At 54.5% G+C, this 19,188-nt stretch overlaps 1 protein-coding gene across 4 annotated transcripts in view; it reads right to left on the bottom strand.

The window, feature by feature from the left end:
* Bcor (BCL6 corepressor) overlaps positions 1–19,188 on the bottom strand; it is a 125,777-nt gene that overhangs the window by 81,495 nt on the left and 25,094 nt on the right. Inside the window, exon 1 of one of the 4 annotated variants that reach the window (XM_023705885.1) lies at positions 11,732–11,832. The exons of the other annotated variants lie outside the window; for them this stretch is intronic. The gene's annotated coding sequence lies outside the window, so the exon portion shown is untranslated. Of the gene's footprint in view, positions 1–11,731; positions 11,833–19,188 lie in introns of those variants that run through there. 4 annotated transcript variants of the gene reach the window in all.

Below are 19,188 nucleotides of genomic sequence, written 5' to 3'. Positions count from 1 at the left end.
AAATAGTTTGCTTTTTAGAAAGGAGATCTTCTTAGGCAGATGCAAGGGTTGGGAGTTCAATCCCCAGGTCTGCCATGCTGGCCTGCTCCCAGGGCGCACTGAGACTGCACTTGAGACTGGGCGTCGTGGTGTGTGCCTGTAATCCCAGCACTTGGGGGGCTGTAAACAGGAGGATCACTACGAGTCCAATTTACGCAGTGAGACCCAGTATGCCCTGTCTTAAAATTAAAAAAAAAAAGAAAAAGAAAGAAAGATCTTCCTGTAGTGCCCAGGATGGCCCACAACCCCCAGGCTCGAGCAAACCTCCTGCCTCAGTCTCCCAAGCAAGTAGCTGGAACTACAGCTGTGAGAAAACATTTAGTAGGAAGGCGGGCGAGATAGCTCAGGGAACTAAGTGCCTGCTTAGGCAAGCGCAGGGACCAGGGTCTTATCCCCAGCATCAGATGCTGCCATACCAGCTCCGCCCCCTGAGCATGCAGAACTGGCCACCCAGTCCAGAATGTGGTGGTACACACCTGTAATCCCAGCATTGGGGAGGCTGAAAACAGGAGGATTACTGAGTCTGAGCAACATAGTGAGACGACCCTGTACCAAACACATTTTTAAAAAATCCATTTAGTGGACAAAAATAAACGGGAAGCCTCCCCCTGGTGCCTCTGAAGAAGGGTGAGCCATTCTCCCCTAAGGATGCACTCACAGCGGTGGGTCCCTCAGAAAGCATCGGCCTCCAGGGGATGGCCTCAACCTTAGAGGCTTTCTCTGTGTGGCATTCCACGGGGGGGGGGGGGGTGTTAAAGGGACTTAGGTGGCTTCCAAGAGCTGTCAGAATGTTTTGCTCTCTGGCATTGTGCCAACATCACACATTAATTCAATTATATGGCAGAAACACCACAATGGCAAGGTCATACACTAGTCGTCAAAGCCGAACATTAGGCATAGTATTTTATAGCACAGAACAAAGGATGCTTTGAACAAATGCTACATTCCTTTCTTCTTCCCCAGGCCTTTCTTGCCTCTGCCTTTGTGTTTGTTTTTCTTTCTTTCTTTCTTTCTTTCTTTCTTTCTTTCTTTCTTTCTTTTTTCTTTTTTTTTTCGGTACTGGGGATCAAACTCAGAACCTTGCACTTGCCAGGCAGGTGCTTATGCCACTGAGCTGTAGCCCCAGCCTTGTGTTTGTTTTTCAAACAGCATCTTACTCTGTAGCCCAGGCTGTACACAAACTTGCAGTGATGTCCTGCCTCAGCTTCTTCTTCTCCTTCTTCTTCTTTTTTAAATGTATTTGGCACAAGGTCTCACTACGCAGCTTGGACTTGTAGTGATCCTTCTGTTTTCAGCCTCCCCAGCCTCGGGATTACAGGTGTGAGCCATGCTCTGGACTTGGTGTCTGGCTCAGTATGCATGGGGCGGGGCGGGGAGAGCCAGCATGGCCTGTGGTGTCAGGGATCGAACCCCGGTCCTGCGCTTGCCTAAGGAGGTGCTTAGTTTCCTGAGGTACCTCTTTGGCGCTTGTCTCAGCTTCTGGAGTGCTGAAATTGCAGGTGGGCATTACCATACCTGTCTTTACTTCCAGTTCTGAAAATATCTGACACTTCCTATGTGATGCACCTCTCTGGGCAACACGGGGTGGTACAAATGCCTCTCTGGCTAGCTTGACACTGAGTGGTTCTTGGGGCCATACCTGCTTGCTCTGCTGCATTTGACCCTGGATTTTTTTTTTTTTCTTTCTGTATTTTGAACAAGGTCTAGCGGGTCTCACTATGTAGATCAGACTTGTAGGGATCCTCCTGTTTTCAGTCTCCCAAACACTGGGATTACAGGTGCGTACTACCGTGCCCAGTCTCAATCACTATTTCAGCGCACCCCAGGGGTGGGGCCAGCACAGCAGGCCAAGGGATCAAACCCTGGCCCCTGTGCTCTGCCTAAACAGGCACTTTAGTCTGCTGAGCTAACAGGTAGGCCCTGACCCTGGACTTTGACATCCTGAGCTTTCCTGAGCCTAGGCTCACTTGGAGGGAGAACATTCTTCCTGGGTCTGTGTGGAAAGCAGATACTCGTTCAGTGTTCCGTACCAGGCAGTAACTACCTAAGCCAACACATGAGAGGGGTGGGGCATGGTAGTGCACGCCTGTAATCCCAGCACTTGGGCGGCTGAGGCAGGAGGATCTTGGTGAGTTTGAGGCCAGCCTGAACTACACAGCGCAACCCTGCCTCAAAAAACAAGCCCCGCAACGTGGATGCCCCTGGTGTACATCTGTGTGTGCTTACTTAGTTCACACCGCTGGGCATGGAGCTTCCACTACACCAAGCATGGACTCCACTGTGGGGCTTTAGCCCTTACAAATGTTTTAAGCAAGGCTGAGGCAGGGGTTATAGCTTAGCGGTACAGTGTTTGACTAAGAAAGACTCAGGGTTCAACTCCCCAGTGACACAGAGACAAAAAAAAAGTTTTTAAACAGCATGGGAGGCCGCGGAGATAGCTCAGTAGAATAAGTGCTTGCTTGGCAAGCGCAAGGACCTGAGTTCAATGCCTGGTTCCGCCACAAAATAAATAAATAAATCAACAGCATGGCATTTGAAGACAACAATACGCAACATAACAGCCATTGTTGAATCCCAAAAGACAGCATGGCTAGGCCAGGAGTGGTGGAGCATGCCTGTAATACGAGGCGGGAGGATCCAAGTTTGAGCCACCTGGCAACTTAGCAAGACTCTGTCTCCAAATAAAGAAAAAATACAAAGAACTGCTAATTTAGCTTAGTGTAAAGGTCCTGGGTTCAATCCCCAGTACAGCTAAAATAACTAGGTCGCTAAATAAGTAACTTAATAAATAAATAAACAGCATGACTTGGAACTCCACATGTGTGAAAACTGTGCCCAGGAATCGAGAATCCCCTGCTACTGACACGGTGAGTATATGACGAAGCCACACTGCTGGATTCCTCCAGTCTCCTCCAGTTACCAATGACCCCAGGGCCACTGGGGGTAGGGGGGGCGCTCATGCAATTACTCCAGCACAGTTGGCACCAGGTGTGTTTGTGTTTAAGCTTCAAGTCTTGGGCTAGGGAGACAGCTCGGTGGCATAATCTCCTGCCTGACAAACACAAGGTTGAGTTCAATCCCTGGAACCACAAAAAAAAAAAAAAAAAAAAAAAAAAAAAAAAAGAAGAAGAAGAAGAAAAGAGCTTCAAGTCTTCCCAAGCCCTGCCGAGCACTTCGTGCATACCAGGTACTGTTTGCACTTTCTGACTCCTAACCAGTCTAACCCTTCCAGTGTTTTGAAGGCAAGTGGGCTGCAGGTCCCCCCCCCCCCCACGTCCACAACCGTGCCTGAGGCCCAGATAAGGTAGGTGGTAGTGCTGAGCAGAAGCGTGACCAGAAAGCCAGCAGCGTACCATGAGGACAAAGTGTCCCTAAGGAGCATTTTAAGATACAGTTAGGCTAATTCAGATCTCTGAAGGAGTTCTGAATTCTTTCAAGAATAGGCATGCTGAATAAATACAGTGCTTTTGAGAATTTCCCTTTTAGTATGCCTGCTCATTGTGCTGTTCTTTCAACTTTTCTGTGGGTTCAGGCTTTTTAAAACATTGTACTATGAAAAATATATGTAATATAGCTTGCTTGTTTTGAGACAGGTTTTCACTATGTAGTTCAGGCTGGCCTTGAACTCACTATGTAGCCCACGCTGGCCTTGAACTCACAGTGATCCTCCTGCTTCAGCCTCCTGAGTGCTGGGATTACAGGCAAGCACCAGCACACCTCAAAAGTTTGAGCTTTTCAAAGACAATTTTTTAATTTTATTTTATTTTATTTATTTATTTTTTGGCAGAACCGGGGATTCAACTCAAGCCCTTCGCTTGCCAGGGAAGCGGTTATTCCACTGAGCCATCTTCCCGGCCCCTAAAGACATTTTTTTAATCTTTCATTTATTTGTTTATTTTTTTTTATTTGGTACAGGTTCTCACTATGCAGCTTGGACTTGTAGTGAACCTCGTCTCAGCCTTCCCAGCGCTGGGATTACAGGCATGTGGCACCATGCTTGGTTTCAAGGCCAACATGGAATATCGTGTGGTACCAGGGACCCAACCCAGCCAGATCCTTGTGCTTACCAGGCAGGCACTTAGACCACTGAGCTATCTCCCCAGTGCCCCCCCCTTTTTTTGAGACAGGGTCTCGCTATGCAGTTCAGGCTGGCCTTGAGCTCACTTTGTAGCCCAGGCTGGTCTTGAACTTGCAGCAATCCTCCTCAGTCTTCTCAAAGACAAAATTTAAAAAAAAAAAATTTTTTTTTCAAAAAAGAATCAGGGGTCAGGGAGACAGCTCAGTGGTATAAACGCCTGACTGGCATGCACAAAGTCCAGAGTTCAATTCCTAGTACCAAAAAAGAAAAAAAAATCAGTCTTTGGCTGGGGAGCTAGCTTACTGCCATAGCAACTACCTAGCAAGCACAAGGTCTCGAGTTAGAGTTCCAATACAGAAGAAGAAGAAGAAGAAGAAGAAGAAGAAGAAGAAGAAGAAGAAGAAGAAGAAGAAGAGAAAAGAACTAGTCTTAATAGGCTATCTTGAGAAGGGTAAGAGAGGAACTGAGCGCAGTGGTTGCCACAGGGACAGAGACAAACTGAATGACAAGTGGAGACGGGAGGGACTTCCTTCCTTCCCCAACACCCTGTGATATCCTTAAGACTTTCTGTCACTGCAGGTGTCACCCATGACATCTGCTATGATCAGGACAGTCATCTGGGCAGAGCTAGCCCTCAGGTCCCCATTCAGCAACACAAGCAGCCACTCACTCAGAGTGCGGAAGTTCCTGGTGAGACCGTGGAGGGTGCACAGAAACACGCCATTGGCCTCTGGCCTCCACACTGCATTCAATCCTGGCCAGCTGTGCCAGTGCATGCCCGCAATCTCAACGCTCAGGAGGCTGAGGCAAGAGGCCTACACATTTGGGGCCAGGCAGGGCAATGGAGGGAGAACTTATCGCAAGATAAAACAAGAAAAAGATCATCAAAAGGGATGGGGGGGGGTAGCTTAGTAGAAAATCATCCTTAGGCTCCATTCCCAGGGTCCAAGATCAAATAAAATAAACCAACTACTTCTAGCTGGGTGTGGTGGCCCTGCGGCATCAGCCACTCTGGAGGCTGAGGGGGTACTGCTCGAGCCCAAGAGTTCAAGCTCAAGGCCAGCCTGGGCAACACAGGCTGTTTCGAAGCATATTACACATAGACGCCACCCCCGCCCCCCAAGCAAGGACTCTGCCTTCTCCTGGCTTTAGTGTGACACGCTGAGGTTTCTGCTCCTTTGAGCCTCTCTCTCTCAGAACCCTAAGCTCCCTTTGGAGAAACCTGGACCCTGGTAACCTGAGGTCCACCCAACAGTTGCCAGCGTAGTACACAACAGACTAGAGGGAATTCAGTGAAAGCTTAAATGAATGAGCGAGCCATGCTCACCATCCACGGAGAACCACAGGGTCTGATTCCCCTCCCCCACCACCTGGTCCAGTGAACAGAGCTTCCCGGGCTTCACACATACAGAACGCAATCACAAGTTTATGGTGCATTAGGATGAACTGTTACCGTGGGAGGGGCGTGGTGGTGAACACCTGTGATCCCAGCACTCAGGAGGCTGAGGCAGGAGGATAGCACTCAGGAGGCTGAGGGAGGAGGATCAATTTGAGTATGAGGCCAGCTTGGGCTACATCGAGACTTCAAGGCCAGTCTAAACTACATAGCAAGTATGTAGCAAAATACTATTTGGAGTGTCCACAAAAAAAAAAAAAAAGGATGAATAATGACTCCATGTTTACAGTGAACTGGGCATCCTGAGGTGCACCAGGCTCTGGAAGTGCCTAGAGGATCCCCCTCTTGACTCCCTGGCAGCCCACTCACCTTGGGGCAGCTGGGAGCTAAGGGACTGAAGGCTGCTCGCACTCGCTGGCTCTGGGAACTGCCACCTGAACTTGCACAGGAGGGGCCCCCCTGAGAGGGCTGGTCAGTGCAGCAGGCCTTCCTGGGCTGAGCTAGCTGGGGTGTGTGCCCAGGTTTGGGGGGCAATGGGGCCCGAGCAGTGGGCTGGAGAGGGCACACTGCCAGCTCCAGCTGGCTCCAAGCCAGGAAGTCTGACTGAACTTGGGCCAACCCTGTTGGCCCACAGACTCTGTGAGCTGAGCTGCCGGGCTCCTCGGCCCTTTGTTTTCGCTTCCCCACAGCTCTCCCTTAGTGTTTAGGAATGTGCTTTGAAGGCTGCAGCGTGTTTCGCCTCTGCTCAGAGAAACCCAGAGCAGAGGCTGGGCCCAGGCCAGATGGCTGGAGGGAGGGCACCTGTGAGCACGCAGAGAGCGCCTTGTGGGCAGGTGGAATCCGGGGACACGGGCACTTGAGCCCGCCTGCCTCCTCTGCTGGGAGAGCCACGGGCTCGAGGTGCTAAACCTAGGAGATTGGCGAGTTTGTTTTGTTCAGGGAGGCAGTATTCCCTTACCGGCTCCCCAGAGAGCCTGCGTTTGTCCAGGAGCTTTTGGGGATAAGCTACATTCTTCTGTTTGTCCAGGACAAGAGAGAAGTGCAGTGGAGTTCTGGCTCAAAAAAGTTGCCTTCTTGATTTGCATCAGAAGGATCTTCCTGACCTGCCTCAGAAAAGGAAGTCAGGCACTCCAAAGAAGGGGAAGTGGAGGACCTCGGCCCAGATGGCCTGACCCTTCATCCTGGGAGGGCAAGCCCCAAGGCCCAGGCCTGTAGGCTTGGCTGGGTAACAGCAGAGGGGTTGACTGTGACAGGCTGTCCACTGGCCACATCATTCAGTCTCCTGTAAACCCTGCCTGAACAAGCAGAACCCTGGCTGAGTGTAGAATGCACACCCGCAATTCAAGCAACTTGGGAGGCTGAGGCAAGAGGATTACGAAAGTTCTAGGCCAGCCTGAACAACTGAGCCAGACCCTGGCTCAGAAGAAACTAAAAGTTGGGCATGGCGGTGCACATCTGTAATCATAGCACTCAGAGGCTGAGGCAGGAGGACTGCTGTGAGTTCCAGGCCAGCCTGGACTACACAGTGAGACCCTGTCTCATAAAACTAAAAACAAAAGTCTAGGGCAGAGGTCGGGGAGACAGTTCAGTGGCATAAGCACCTGCTTGGCATGCACAAGGTCCCGAATTCGATCCCCGGTACCGCAAAACAAAAAAACAAAAAATCTAGGGCAGCAGCTCAGTGGTACAGCTTTCTTGGCATCCTCATAGAGACAGGGTCCATCCAATACGAAAAAACAAGTGGGACTGGTTGGTTTTCTTCTCCCTGTCCCCTAGCCCCTTACCCACTTTCCTTTATGGTCTTTGTTATCAGGTGCATAAAAGAACCAACCACTCTCTGCTTGGTCCTTCAAGGCCTCATAGCACTGGGTACCCACCCCTCCCCAACCGCTCCCCTGCTCCACAGCATTATGATTTGCACACTGCAGGTGCTGAATAAATGCTGAAAGACTAAAATACCACACTTTCAGTGACCAAGAAGAGCAACACTTTCTCCACCCAGAAGTCACTTTCTGCCCCTTCGTACTTGCTGAACCTGGCAGCTCAGCCCATTGGTTGTTTTTTTTTTCTTTCTTTTTTTTTTTTTTATGTATATCCCGGGGCTGGAACCCAGAGTTTCCTATTTGCTAGACAAGTGCTCTGCCACTAAGCTACATCCGAAACCTTTTTTATTTTTGCTTTTTTTGCATTAAGCTGTCTAGGCTTACCTTGAACTCAAGATCCTCCTGCCTCAGCCTCCCGGCTAGCTGGAATTATTACTGGGCACCAGTGCGCGTGGTTCTGGTCTCACTTGTGCCACTAACGTGTCATCCTGAGTTGAGCATTCTCACTGTGTGAACCATTTTCTTCCACTAGGTTAAAGGAGGGCTCAGTCAAAGCTCCCGTGGCTCCCCTGCATGCACTCTCACTTGCTGGATGTCACTTCCCCATCAGGCCAGTCCTTGTGATCCTGCCTGGGCCCAGTCTTCAGCCCACGATTCTCCTGTGCTCCTACGCTGTCTGTCTAAGCTCCACAAAACACACCTAGTCCTTGGGCTCTTGACATACCTGCTCCTTTCGGTCCCCATAGCCATTTGTCCAGCTCCAGCTCCGGTACGGGATGCATTGGTGGCACATGAGCAATGACTCCAATAGCACAAGGGCACTCCGGTCATTTTTCTGCAGCCGGCATTGTCTGGAGCTAGAGTATCACTCTGTCCTGCCTGGCATGACACAGATCCTTCCTGGGGGGGGGTGTCCCCCATCCATTGCCATTTCTCTTTGGTTTCAGCCTTCATGTGTACTGCGAGGTCCTGCCCAATTGAGCCATGGGAGGGATCCCTTCTCCCAGATCTCAGAAGTTACTTTCTTGCCTGGGTAGTAGTTGCCTTTTCCTCCCGGCTTCCTCTCAGCCCACAACTCCTATTTACTGTATGCTGCCTTGCTTAGAGTTTAATTAGGCACCAATGCACCCAGGGGCAAAACCCAAGGACCCCTCTTGGGTTGAGCAAATGGGACCCAGGCCCAACACAGGAACCTGCATCCTGCCTTCCTCCACTGGTAAATAACGGTTGCCAGCAGGTAGAGGAGACTGTCCCTTCTCAGCTAATGATCGCCTTAGGCGCCAAGTGATGGAAAATCCAGCCGGGCTGGTGAGCTGCGGGGAACAGCCAGGGACAATTGTATGGACCAGTGTCACACAGTAGCGGGCAGTGGGGAGAGAGGCAGAAGGAAGGCAATGCTGCCTGTGTGGCATGTGGTGTGTGTGTGTGTGTGTATGTATGTATGTATGTATGAGTGTGTGTGTGTGTGTGTGTGTGTGTGTGTGTGTGTTGCCTGGTCTCCTTTCTCTCCAAAACCTCCCAGCCACCTTTCCCTCGCTCTTGCTCTGGCTTTCGGTTTTCTCTTCTGTTTGCAGCCCACGCGAGTTGAAATTAGAAAGGTCTTTGAATTCATTTATTTGTTTTAATAAAGACAGCATTTTTAAGCAGCATATTTGCAGCAATTGAGTGTTAAACTAAACACCAAGCCTAAATGTGTTAGGGGGAAATGAAAAGTCTGTTTACAAGAAACATATAATTAATGCGTTCTTTGACTTTCCCTAAGCCTTTGTCTGGTCAGGCAGAGATGGAGGAACCACAATCAACTTTAATGAAATGAAAGATTGTATCCAGGCAAAAGAGGAACAAAAAAGTTTGGGGGTGGGAGACAAAGGCCAAAGAAAGGATTCCTGAGTGGTAATAAACATATGAAAAAATAAATCTTTTGTTTCCTTCTGTTTAGTCAACAGCCATGTTCCCCTGTCCAATAGGAAGGCTCCAGAGGCCTACGCTTGGCAGTGTACCTGTTAAGGTGGACAGGAGCTGAGACCCAGAGGGGGCAGGGAGGAGGCGCAAGGTGCCCGCAGTAGATGTGTGGGAGTTTCAGGAGGCTGATAAATTCAGGCTAATGGAAATTGCTATTGCACAACACAAGCACCTTCACGTGGCCTGACTTCCAATAAACCGCTTCCCCTCCTCACCCCTTGGAGAAAGTGAAATAAGACATTAGACTTTCAATAATCTCATATGGTGATGATCAATCAAAACCTAGAGGAGAAGGCCAATTTATAGAAATTGTATCTGCTTCACTGGGCAGCTGGAACCACAGAGCTGAAAGGAACACGGGGCTGGGGCCTTTGATGTGTGAAGTTGCCCCAAAATGACAAACACCAAAAAGACACCGCCTGTTCACATGGGGTCTGTTCAGTGGGAGAGGGGTGTGTCACAGTAGGGACCTGCAGAAAGCTCAAAGCACATGTTTAGGCCACATCAAAGCTATTTATATTATCTGTTGGCTATTTTAAGTTGGACTTGCTATCCTTCTTACTGGTTTCATCGAGGATGGAAGTTTATTTACTGAATTAACTTTTAATGGACCCTCAGAGTTGGCTTCGAAGACTTGGGCCTTTTAAGCCAGGTCCCCATTTAGCCTTTGAGGTAAGTTTGCTTTTTTTTTTTTTTTTGCCACCCCTCCCTAGTCCAATCCTGGAGGTGATGAGCTTAGCTTGTTAACTCCTTGCCTGCCGGTGTCTTTTTTCTGTAGCTACTAATCACCTCCTTTTGATCATTGCCAAGTTCTCAGGTTGAAAGAAGGAAAAAGGACCTCTTGACCATTCTAGCTAGCTTTCCACATGAGCCTGAAAATGTCGACAAATTTGAAACATCTGCCGGGCTGCCTTGGTCTGATTGCTAAAATATGCCGACCTCAAGCCCCCTCCCCCCGCCTCTTTTAATCTGTTTCATATTCACAAATTAAGCATTTAGTCTGGGTAATAAATCAGGGCGGTTTACGAGGCTCACACGAGACAAACAAGCGAGAAGGGCGCAACACAAGCCCCTGGAAGCCGAGTGCACGGAGCTGCCAGGCCTGGGAGCTCCAGGCGCTGGAACGCCGAGAGCAACCTTGGCGGCGCCCCGACACGCCAGTGACACCCACACTTTGGCCGGGCCCAGAGCGGGCAGGGTGGAGAGTGCAGAAGATCAGCCCCAGCCTGGGCCCACACCCCTCGAACCTGTGGCTAGAACCCGTGGCACCCGGCCCGCCCCAGCTCTGGGCAACTCGGCGCCCCCGCCCCTCCAGGGAACCGCTGCTGGCAAAGGCGACAACCTCACCCAGCACACACCCTGCCGTGGGCCCAGTAGGCTTCTCTCAGCTGAGAAGGCTGGATCCCCTCCCCCACCTCGCCCATCCTGCTGGGCTCATCCTTAAAGATCCCAGGCCCAAACTCACCAGAGAAGCAAAGATCCCCCCCCACATCCACGTGTGACCTCCTCTAATCCCGGGTGCTAGACTCCCCAAGCCCCAATTTTTGCGCTACCTCCTGCCAGGTTTCGGTCCCAGCAGCCACAAGCTTACTTTCAGATTCAGGCCCGGGGCAGGGGACACATTTAACGCAGATCAAAGCTTAGGAGGGACTTGGGCAGAGAAGCAAAGGCCCAAACGGCCCTGGCCCCTCACATGTAGAAATCCCAGCCCAGGCTTTAGTGAGCACCCAAACTCAGGGGGCTCCAATCTGTTCATTTCCCGCCCTTCCTGTGCATCAGCGGGAATCGGACCTGGCCCGGGGATCTCGAGTCGGTCCCAGCCTAGGGCTTGAGGGAGACATCGAAGGGGCAGTCAGCAGTGAGGTCATCACGACTGGGCCTCTATCGCCCTGCTATGGTCAAGTTCCCTATGGCCGGGTGTGCCCCATGCTAACGTGGGACGTGGCGGTGGACAGACGACCGGCGGGCAATCGGGCAGCTTGAACATGCAGTCCACCCCGGACCTCGGAAGAGGCGTAGGAACAATTTCCCGGCCCGCAACACAGTACACACGTCGCCCTTCCTCTTCCCCTAGCACACATTCCAACTGCAAAAGCCATTACTGCCGGCGCGCGAGAGACTTTTTAAATATTTACAGCCCGCTCTCCGCACGGTAGCCTGATCTATCTTGTGGGCGCGGAGGCGGGGCGCGGGGCTCCGCTCAGGCTGAGGCGCGGAACCCGGGTGGGGGGCGCTAGCCGCCTCCCCTCGCGGCCCCGGGGTCCTCCCGGAGCCCCCGCTCGCTCCCACCTGGGTGGGGAGGGGACCTGAGTCTGAGCTCCGCGCATCCCGGGCCCTGTCAGGGCCTGGGCGGGCGGGGGACGGCGTCCGGGAGGAGGGAGGGCCGGGAGGCTGATTTAAAGGTTCTCACCGGGAAGCGAGCGAGGCACAGACCTGAGAGCCGCCGCGCGGTGAAATCCGAGGAGCTCTCTTGGCGAGGAGGGGCTGTCAGAGGCCATTTATCTCTCGCCAGAGTGGAGGCTCGGCTCCCACACCGCCCGCGAGTAACAATGGCAGCGAGCAGCAGCTCTGCACGCGCTTCAGTGCATGAATGGATTGCGGAAGATGCCTGCGCTCGGCTCCGCTCCGGCAGCTCTCTGCGCGCCCCCTCCCCGCCCGCCGCGCCCCCGCCCCCGCGGCCACTCTCGGCCCCCTCAGGCTCCTCGCGCCTCGGGGTTCCAAAGTTCGGCCCCGCGGCTCAGTCCCTCTCACCCACGCCCCCGCCACCCCTCCCCCCGCCCGCGCCGCTCTTCCCAGGGCCTTGGCACCTCGCCACCGAGTGTCATTAGGGGCTGAAACTTGACACTAGCCTTCCTGGCCTCCCCGACGCAGACACCCCCGCCAGCCGGTTCCCTGCGCCCCTCGCAGCAAGTTTACTTTCAAGGAGTTGGACTGCGTTTCCGCCGCCAAGGCGGCTGGCATGCGGGGCCCAGGCGGAAGGGTGTCTTCACCTGTCCTGAGGCCGAGGGTCGCAGGCCCCCACTGGCCCTCAAGCCCCAGCGCCTCCCTCACGGTGCATCCAGCCAGCAGAACTTGCGTTTTGCACATGCACGTTCACTCTGGGCACCCCCACTGCAGCTCACATGCCCTGCCAACTTTCAGGTCAGCGATAGAACCGTGTGTCCAAATTCTCCTCTAGAGCTGGGAGAGCGCCACGGCCCTCGAGCTCAGTCGCAGAAGCCTCCTTTGCTCAGGAAGCCCCCTCCTGTTTTGGCCTAGGGCTCCCAATCTCTTGGGCTTGCTTCGGTTGCCCTAAACCGGCAACCTCGAACCGCCAGGAAGCTTCTGTCCCGGGGATTCCCGAGCCCGGCCGTGTCAGCTGAGGGAGGGGAGCCCGAGAACTGGATCCTCTCAACGACTCGAGGGCAATGCCGAGCAACCAGCAGGGAGAGGCCAAGAGGAGGCCAGGTCGGGGAAGGTGGTCACACGTGCAAAGGCGCACGCCCTCGGGAAGACAGAGTGCGACCTGCCGACCCAGGAGACCAGCAAGGACAGGGAAGAAGCTGGCAGGGAGACAGAGCGGGAGGAGAACCAAGGCGGCTCAGCCGCGTACCGGGAAACACTGGCAGCAGCCTCAGCCCAAGCCCAAGCCCCGACGCGGAGGCGTGAGCAACCAGGCCCTGCCTGCTATACCCCGTTCGCGCACCTAGGGACGCGGACATAAATTCGCTCTCTCTCTCTCTCCCTCCCGGCTCTCCGTGGGGCCTGCAGCCAAAGCTGTTCTCTGCCAGGCCTGTGTAGGCCGTGCATGTCTGCTAGGGCCTCCCAAGTGTACAGCTGGGACCCCAGGGTGGTGTTCAAAGGTTTGACCCCTCTGGTCCCCTTCTTTCCCTGAGCCAAGGAGGAACGCAATGAGATGACCTGGCTATCAGAAAGCTAGTGTCTCCACTCCTGGGGTCTCGGGCAAGAGTACATCTGACTTGGTGGCTCTAGGAAGCTGTCACCCCATACCCAATTTCCTTTTCGGGTGCCCAGTGGCAGTACTTAGGGTGCTGCCTCTGCCTGACCTTCTAGCAATCAGGAATCAAGCTGGACTTCCTGTAAAGACCAGCAGAGCTCCCCGGACTCAGGTTCCCTGAGACTACACACACACACACACACACACACACACACACACACACACACACACCCATCCTCAGCTCCCCTCTGCGGCTTGCTCTGCAGCCCAGGCCAGCAGCTGCAGAGCTCACCTTTCCTCCCTCCCTCCCTTAAACAGCGCTTCCCCACTGCTCTTTGCTTTGCGCGGGCGTGCACGTGCGCATGCATGGGTGCGCGCACGCGCGGGGGGGGGGGCGTTTTCGTTTTCTCTCTCTCTCTCTCTCTCTCTCTCTCTCTCTCTCTCTCTCTCTCTCCCGCGCGTGTTCTTGCCCTTCCTGTCTCCCTGTTGGGAGTCCTCCAAACCAGCCTGCCTAGCCCCAGTGCAGCTTGATGGAAGGGCAGAGCGCCTGGGAGGCCAAGCAGAGGTGACCAAGGGAGTAGAGGCATGGCCCTCAACGGGAAGGGGCTCCTCTCTGAGAGATAAGGCAGCTGGGAGACCCAGCCTGCAGGAGAGGAGGAGCATAAAGGGAAAGCCAGCACTAATCCCTTGGCCTGCCTATGTGGGGCCCGACAGTTGACAAAAGCCTTTTCGCTGAATATTATCTCATGTGCGCCAGCCTCCGCCAGCTGTGGGGGAGGCAGGGCAGATAGCATTACCCCCATCGCAGAGAAGGGAAGCAGACCCAGAGAGGTTAAGAGAGGTCTGAATGAAGGCCACACAGCCAAGCTGGTGGAGGCTGCTCGAGGCCTGGGGTTTCCTGCCCAAAGTTCACTTTCCTGTTAGGGGTGTGTGCGTGTGTGTGTGTGTGTGTGTGTGCATGTCTAGGTTCCTATCTGTGTGCAGGGGAAGGGGGACTGCCAGACAGGAATGGACAGTCCAGTTAAGGAAGTTCAGGAAGGAAGGATACAGCCCCACACCTCTTCCTCTGCCCAGGCTTCACATAGCACCCCCTATTCTTTCCATGGCAGCCTGGAGCTAGCCCCCACCTGCCTGCAGGGCTGGGGGGCTGTGAGTGCCTCCCTGGGCCTTCAGCTGTGGCCGCTCCAGAGACCTTGGGTCTTCCTTGGGAGGCCCTGCTCTACCCAGCCCTGGAGTCTCCGCCAGTCATCCCCACCCCCCAGCCTGGGCTGCAGGATGCCTTGCGTCCAACTGTGGTTTCCGGGCAATAAAACAACTATTAAAGTCTCAGGCACGGCTGGTGATTTGCATCACATCCTCTCTTGCATGGATTCAATATTTAATACACAATATTGAATACGGATATTAAAAATCAATAGCTGGGGACCCCTGGGGAGGAGGCACAGTGCGATCCTGCTTCGGGAATACAACCAGCTCCTCTAAAAAGACAAGAACAGCAAGTTCAGCCAAGCTGAGCCAGGCACAGGGGAAGTGAAGAGTAGTAGACATGTCTCAGCTTCCTGATATGCTTAACGGCACCATTCTGAAGTTGAGCTAAAGGGAAGCCAAGGAATGGAATGCCCCTAGGCCTTACTAGTTAGTTACCCAAATTGGGAGGGTGGGTGGAAAGTAGGGCTTATTTCCAGGCAGGCGACCATCCAGGTATATGAAGTTACTTTCTTTGCTGTTACTCGCACTTTGGTTTGGTTCAGGTTTGAGCCTTGCAGGCAGGCACTCCACTCCATTTTTCCTACCACTGTGAGTCCTTCCCTGGGCCTCGCAACATCCACCACCACCACGGGCCCCAGGGGGTGCTCCTGGCAGAAGATTTCAGGGAGCTGGAGCAGGAATCCCAATGGCTCAGAATACTTTTTTCTCCATAAAAGAAATGTGCATACCCGAGTTTCAGGTCTTCAGAGGTACACTCAGCCTACTCAGCCTTCCTGACAGGGACAAGAACCTAGGCCTAGGGATGGTTGAGGAGGGCAAGGAGGTTGGGACATGGAAGTAATCCTGCTCCAGAACCAGGATTTAGATAACTGGCCAGGGGGCTGGGGAAATGACTCAGTAGAATAGGCAAGGGCAAGGACCTGAGTTCAATTCCTGGTTTAAAAAAACAAAACAAAACAAAACAACCTAGAGAGCCAGCCAGGAGAACAAGCTCCTGGGAAAAGGAGCACAAGTTATTCTCTTCTTTATCAAAACATAAGGGCCGGGGAGATAGCTCAGTAGAATAAGGGTTTGCCTGGCAAGTGTAAGGTCCTGAGTTCAATCCCCGGTTCCGGAAAAAAAAAAACACCAAAGTATAGTTTGCCCTAAACAGAATAAGGTTCTTGCAGCCTAATGGGGTACGAGTGAAGGAAAATGAACATCTTTCAGAATCGGAGCTACCCCGGGAGTTATCTGATTGAAAGAGCTCAGAGCATCTGAAATGTCAAAATACCAGTTGAACTTGACCTACTGAAGTGCCATCCCAGACACCAAATCATACTGTTTTGATGCAACTGCTTTGTATTATTGCTTAAAGTAGTATGGGTTGAGTGGGAACTCTTGCTTTATCAAAAGACTGGAAGGGCATCTCTGGAAGACCTGAGAGTGCTCATTTGGGTAAAAGTTAGAAATAAAGAAGAGAGGTGCTTGCAAATGACACGCAAGAAGCCTGTGGCCTCCACTCTGTTCCCTGACAGTTTTCAGAGAACCCATCAACAGGAGCAAGGAAATAGGCACCCTTTTCAGAACTGACACATGGAAAGCAGCCACTCTGGCTGCTGCAGATGCCCTGGTGGTGGTTCCTACACTTAGCCTCCTGGAAGTTTGCCTGCTTATGTTTATGTTTACTAGCTTCCGGATTGGGGGGTGCAGCTACTTTTACAACATTGGGCCCTGGGCTTATGAAACCCAGTGGCAAGAATTCTAAACAGAGCAAAACATGTCCTCAGGCTATCAAACTGTGTCACTTCCCGCGTCCACCACAGGCCAAGCCCTGGGCATCCTGCAGCCCCACACAGACCTGACAGCTTTCCTGGACAGTTTGCCTGGAGCACAAAGGACCAGGCAGGTAGAGCATGGCTGGCATGGAGGAGGCGAATCACCACCATCCAGCTTGGGGAAGCTGCATGCCTCCCCAGACCCATCTGGTACTTTAACCAAGAGGGAAAGCAGCCTTTGTAGAGCTTGGATGGGCTACACATGAGAAGCAGGAGAGCCTGGCTCCTGGTAGGATTCATATACCAAGTCCCAGGTTCCCATGAGCAGGTAGGAAAGGGGGACAGCGCAGGAGGGAGAGGATACCTTCTTGCTTCCCATTACCCCGTCCTTCGTGATGTCTTCTTGGAAAGGACTTAAGTCGCCAGTGGGGTCGTTCTGCTACACTGTCACCACCTCTTGGTGTAAGGCACAGAGGACCAAGGCTTTCTATTGGGAGGAACCTTGGATGGAATCTGGAGCCTAGGATCCTGGCTCAAAGCCTCTTAGTTCCGTAAGACCTACCTCCCCACTCATAACCCTGCAGAACAATGCCCCTCAGCACTGCTGGGATGAAGTCGGAGCCTGAGCCCAGGGCCAGCAGAGGGACTGGACAGCAGAGGGACTGTCCCCACCACCAACAAGTAGCCGGCCGAAATAACAGCTGGGGGAGGGGGAGGGGAGCCGCAGGCAGCCACGACTGAACGGTTGCGATCTAGAAAATTCAACAAGAGGCCGCCGCGGTGGCGGCGGCTCCAATTAGCTGAGCCAACTGGGAAGGCAGAGAACGAGGCGGCGGCCCTGCAGATCGTGCCCGGGGCAAGCAGGCGGGCGGGGGCGCGGGGCCTCGGAGCTGCCCCAGCAGTCCTCCTCCAGCCCCTCCCGCGGGCTCTCGGAGCGCGCCTGGTGTTTACACACTGTCCTTCCGACACGGGATCAAGTTTCAGGCCGCGCTGGAGGCGCCGGGGCCGGCCACAGACCGGGGAGAGGGAAAGAGCTGGAGCAGGATCTAAGGCAGCGCTGCACCGATGAGAAGGCCTGGCGCGCGTGGGCACAGCTAGCGCAGCGCTCTACTCGCGGCAGGGTGGAGAGATGTCCACCGGCCCGGGTGGCAGGAGCTGGTGGGGCTGCGGGGGCACTATCCAGAGGGAGAAGCACCTCTTGAGTCGCAAGAGGAAGGTCCTGTCCTCACTGGGCTTGGAGGACTCGCCCTTGGCACAGCCCAAGCGCTACGCTCAGAACCCGGGTGCGAGCACGGCCGCGAGCTGCCCCAGTGAGCTCTGCATAGCTCCCTGGGGCCCTCTGATATGCTACCCCACCCACTGTTGGGGGCGCAGAGTGTGCGGCTGGAAGAGTAACTCCACAGGAGAGATTCCGAGCTTCCCCCGCGCGTGCCCTGGCCCCTGCGCCGCGGCAGAGGCCTCGGGCCCAGTGCCGAGGGCTCGCCGCTGCGCACCTCCTCTGAGCCGGCAGCCTGAGGGGGCCCCACGCTGTCAGGCAGCGGCAGGGGAGCTTCCAGCAGCACAGGCACACTTGTAAACAGCCGCGTGCGCGCCCTCCCAGCCAGGGTTGGCAACCTTACCCAAACACCCTGTCTCCCCTAGGGCTCCAGGGTCAGGGTTCTGGGGCCGAGCCAGAGGAAAGAGCCCCCACCCCACCCCAGTCCACCTGGGCCCCGAAGCGAGTGTTCGCAACCTGCTGGGGTGCGGAGTGCTTCGGGAAGAGGAGAGAGTCGGTGCCTGCCCCCCTCCCCACTGAATGTCTGCTTTGTTCCGGAAAACAAGGGGAGCATTAGGCGGCCACTGCCGGGGAAACACAAAACTTCTTTTTGAATCTCGGGAAGGGCGGCTGACCGCGTTACGGAGCTCCGGAGACACACAGAGGAAGGGCAAAGCCGAGAGGGCGGGAAGAGACAGGGAGACTTCCGAGAGAGGCCGGCGGACAAAGTGGGGGGAAGCCGCTCAGGGTGACCGGGCGAAGACTCGGGAACCCGACTGGGCGCGAAGGTGCTGCGCAAGTTCCAGCGAGCAGCAGGCCCAGCCAAGTGGCGCCTGCCCAGCCGGCGGCCGTGCCAGCTTCCTGCCCTGCCCAGGACCGCGGAGCAGTCGGGGACGCCGCCGCAGGCTGGCCCGGAATCGCAGGACGACAGCGTGGGGGAGGGGGGACCGAGGCAGCAAGTAAACCCCAACTAGAGCTTTCAGCACACATCGCCCCCACCCACTCCAGTGGGCTGTGACTTGGGGGTCTGTGGGGCGTCGGCTGTGGGCTTTCATCCTGGTGTGTGTGTATGGAGGCAAAAGGCTCTGGGAGGTCACCGGCGCGGAGGGTGGGCCATCTGAGATGTCCTTGGCCTCATTTGATGACCGCCTGTCCCATGGTCTCCCACCCTGTCTCAGTCGAGCCAAAGGTGCGGGATCAGTGGTCCTTGGCAGTCAAGGGGACCAGCGAAAGCAAATTTTCTATCGTTTCCCCCAACTGCCACCCACCACAGCCTCCCAGCACCCAAGGAAGGGGAGGGGCACCTAGCCCGTGCTCTGTCCCCCACGGGGCGCTCCTCTCCCTCTCGGAAGCTCAGACTTCAAGCGAGGGTTTTCCCCCTTTCCCCAGGGCTAGCTGGATTTCTAACTTCCTCTAAATCTCCCTCCACGCTCCGAAAAGGCCCGAGGAGAGGAGCCGAGAGGAAGCACGCCGCTAGTGTGCAAAATGAAGACCATGTGTGAGGGTGGCGGCATCAGAGTGCAGCCGCGGGAGAAGGGGGCGGCGAAGGCCCCGGCGCGGCCCAAGGCTCAGGGGTCGCAGCAGCCCGCCCCTCGGCTCGGCGTTGGGGACGAGGAGCCGTAGCAAAAGGCAGTGGAGAGGCTGCCGGGCTGGCCTCGTGGCAGGCGGCGAGGAGGGGTGCGGTAGCTGGCGCGCCGTGTGTGTGTGTGTGTGTGTGTGTGTGTGTGTGTGT

This window comes from Octodon degus, unplaced genomic scaffold, assembly GCF_000260255.1.
Source record: "Octodon degus isolate 3935 unplaced genomic scaffold, OctDeg1.0 scaffold00232, whole genome shotgun sequence".
Taxonomy (NCBI): Eukaryota; Metazoa; Chordata; class Mammalia; order Rodentia; family Octodontidae; genus Octodon; species Octodon degus.
This window is presented reverse-complemented; position numbering and strand designations above follow the sequence as displayed.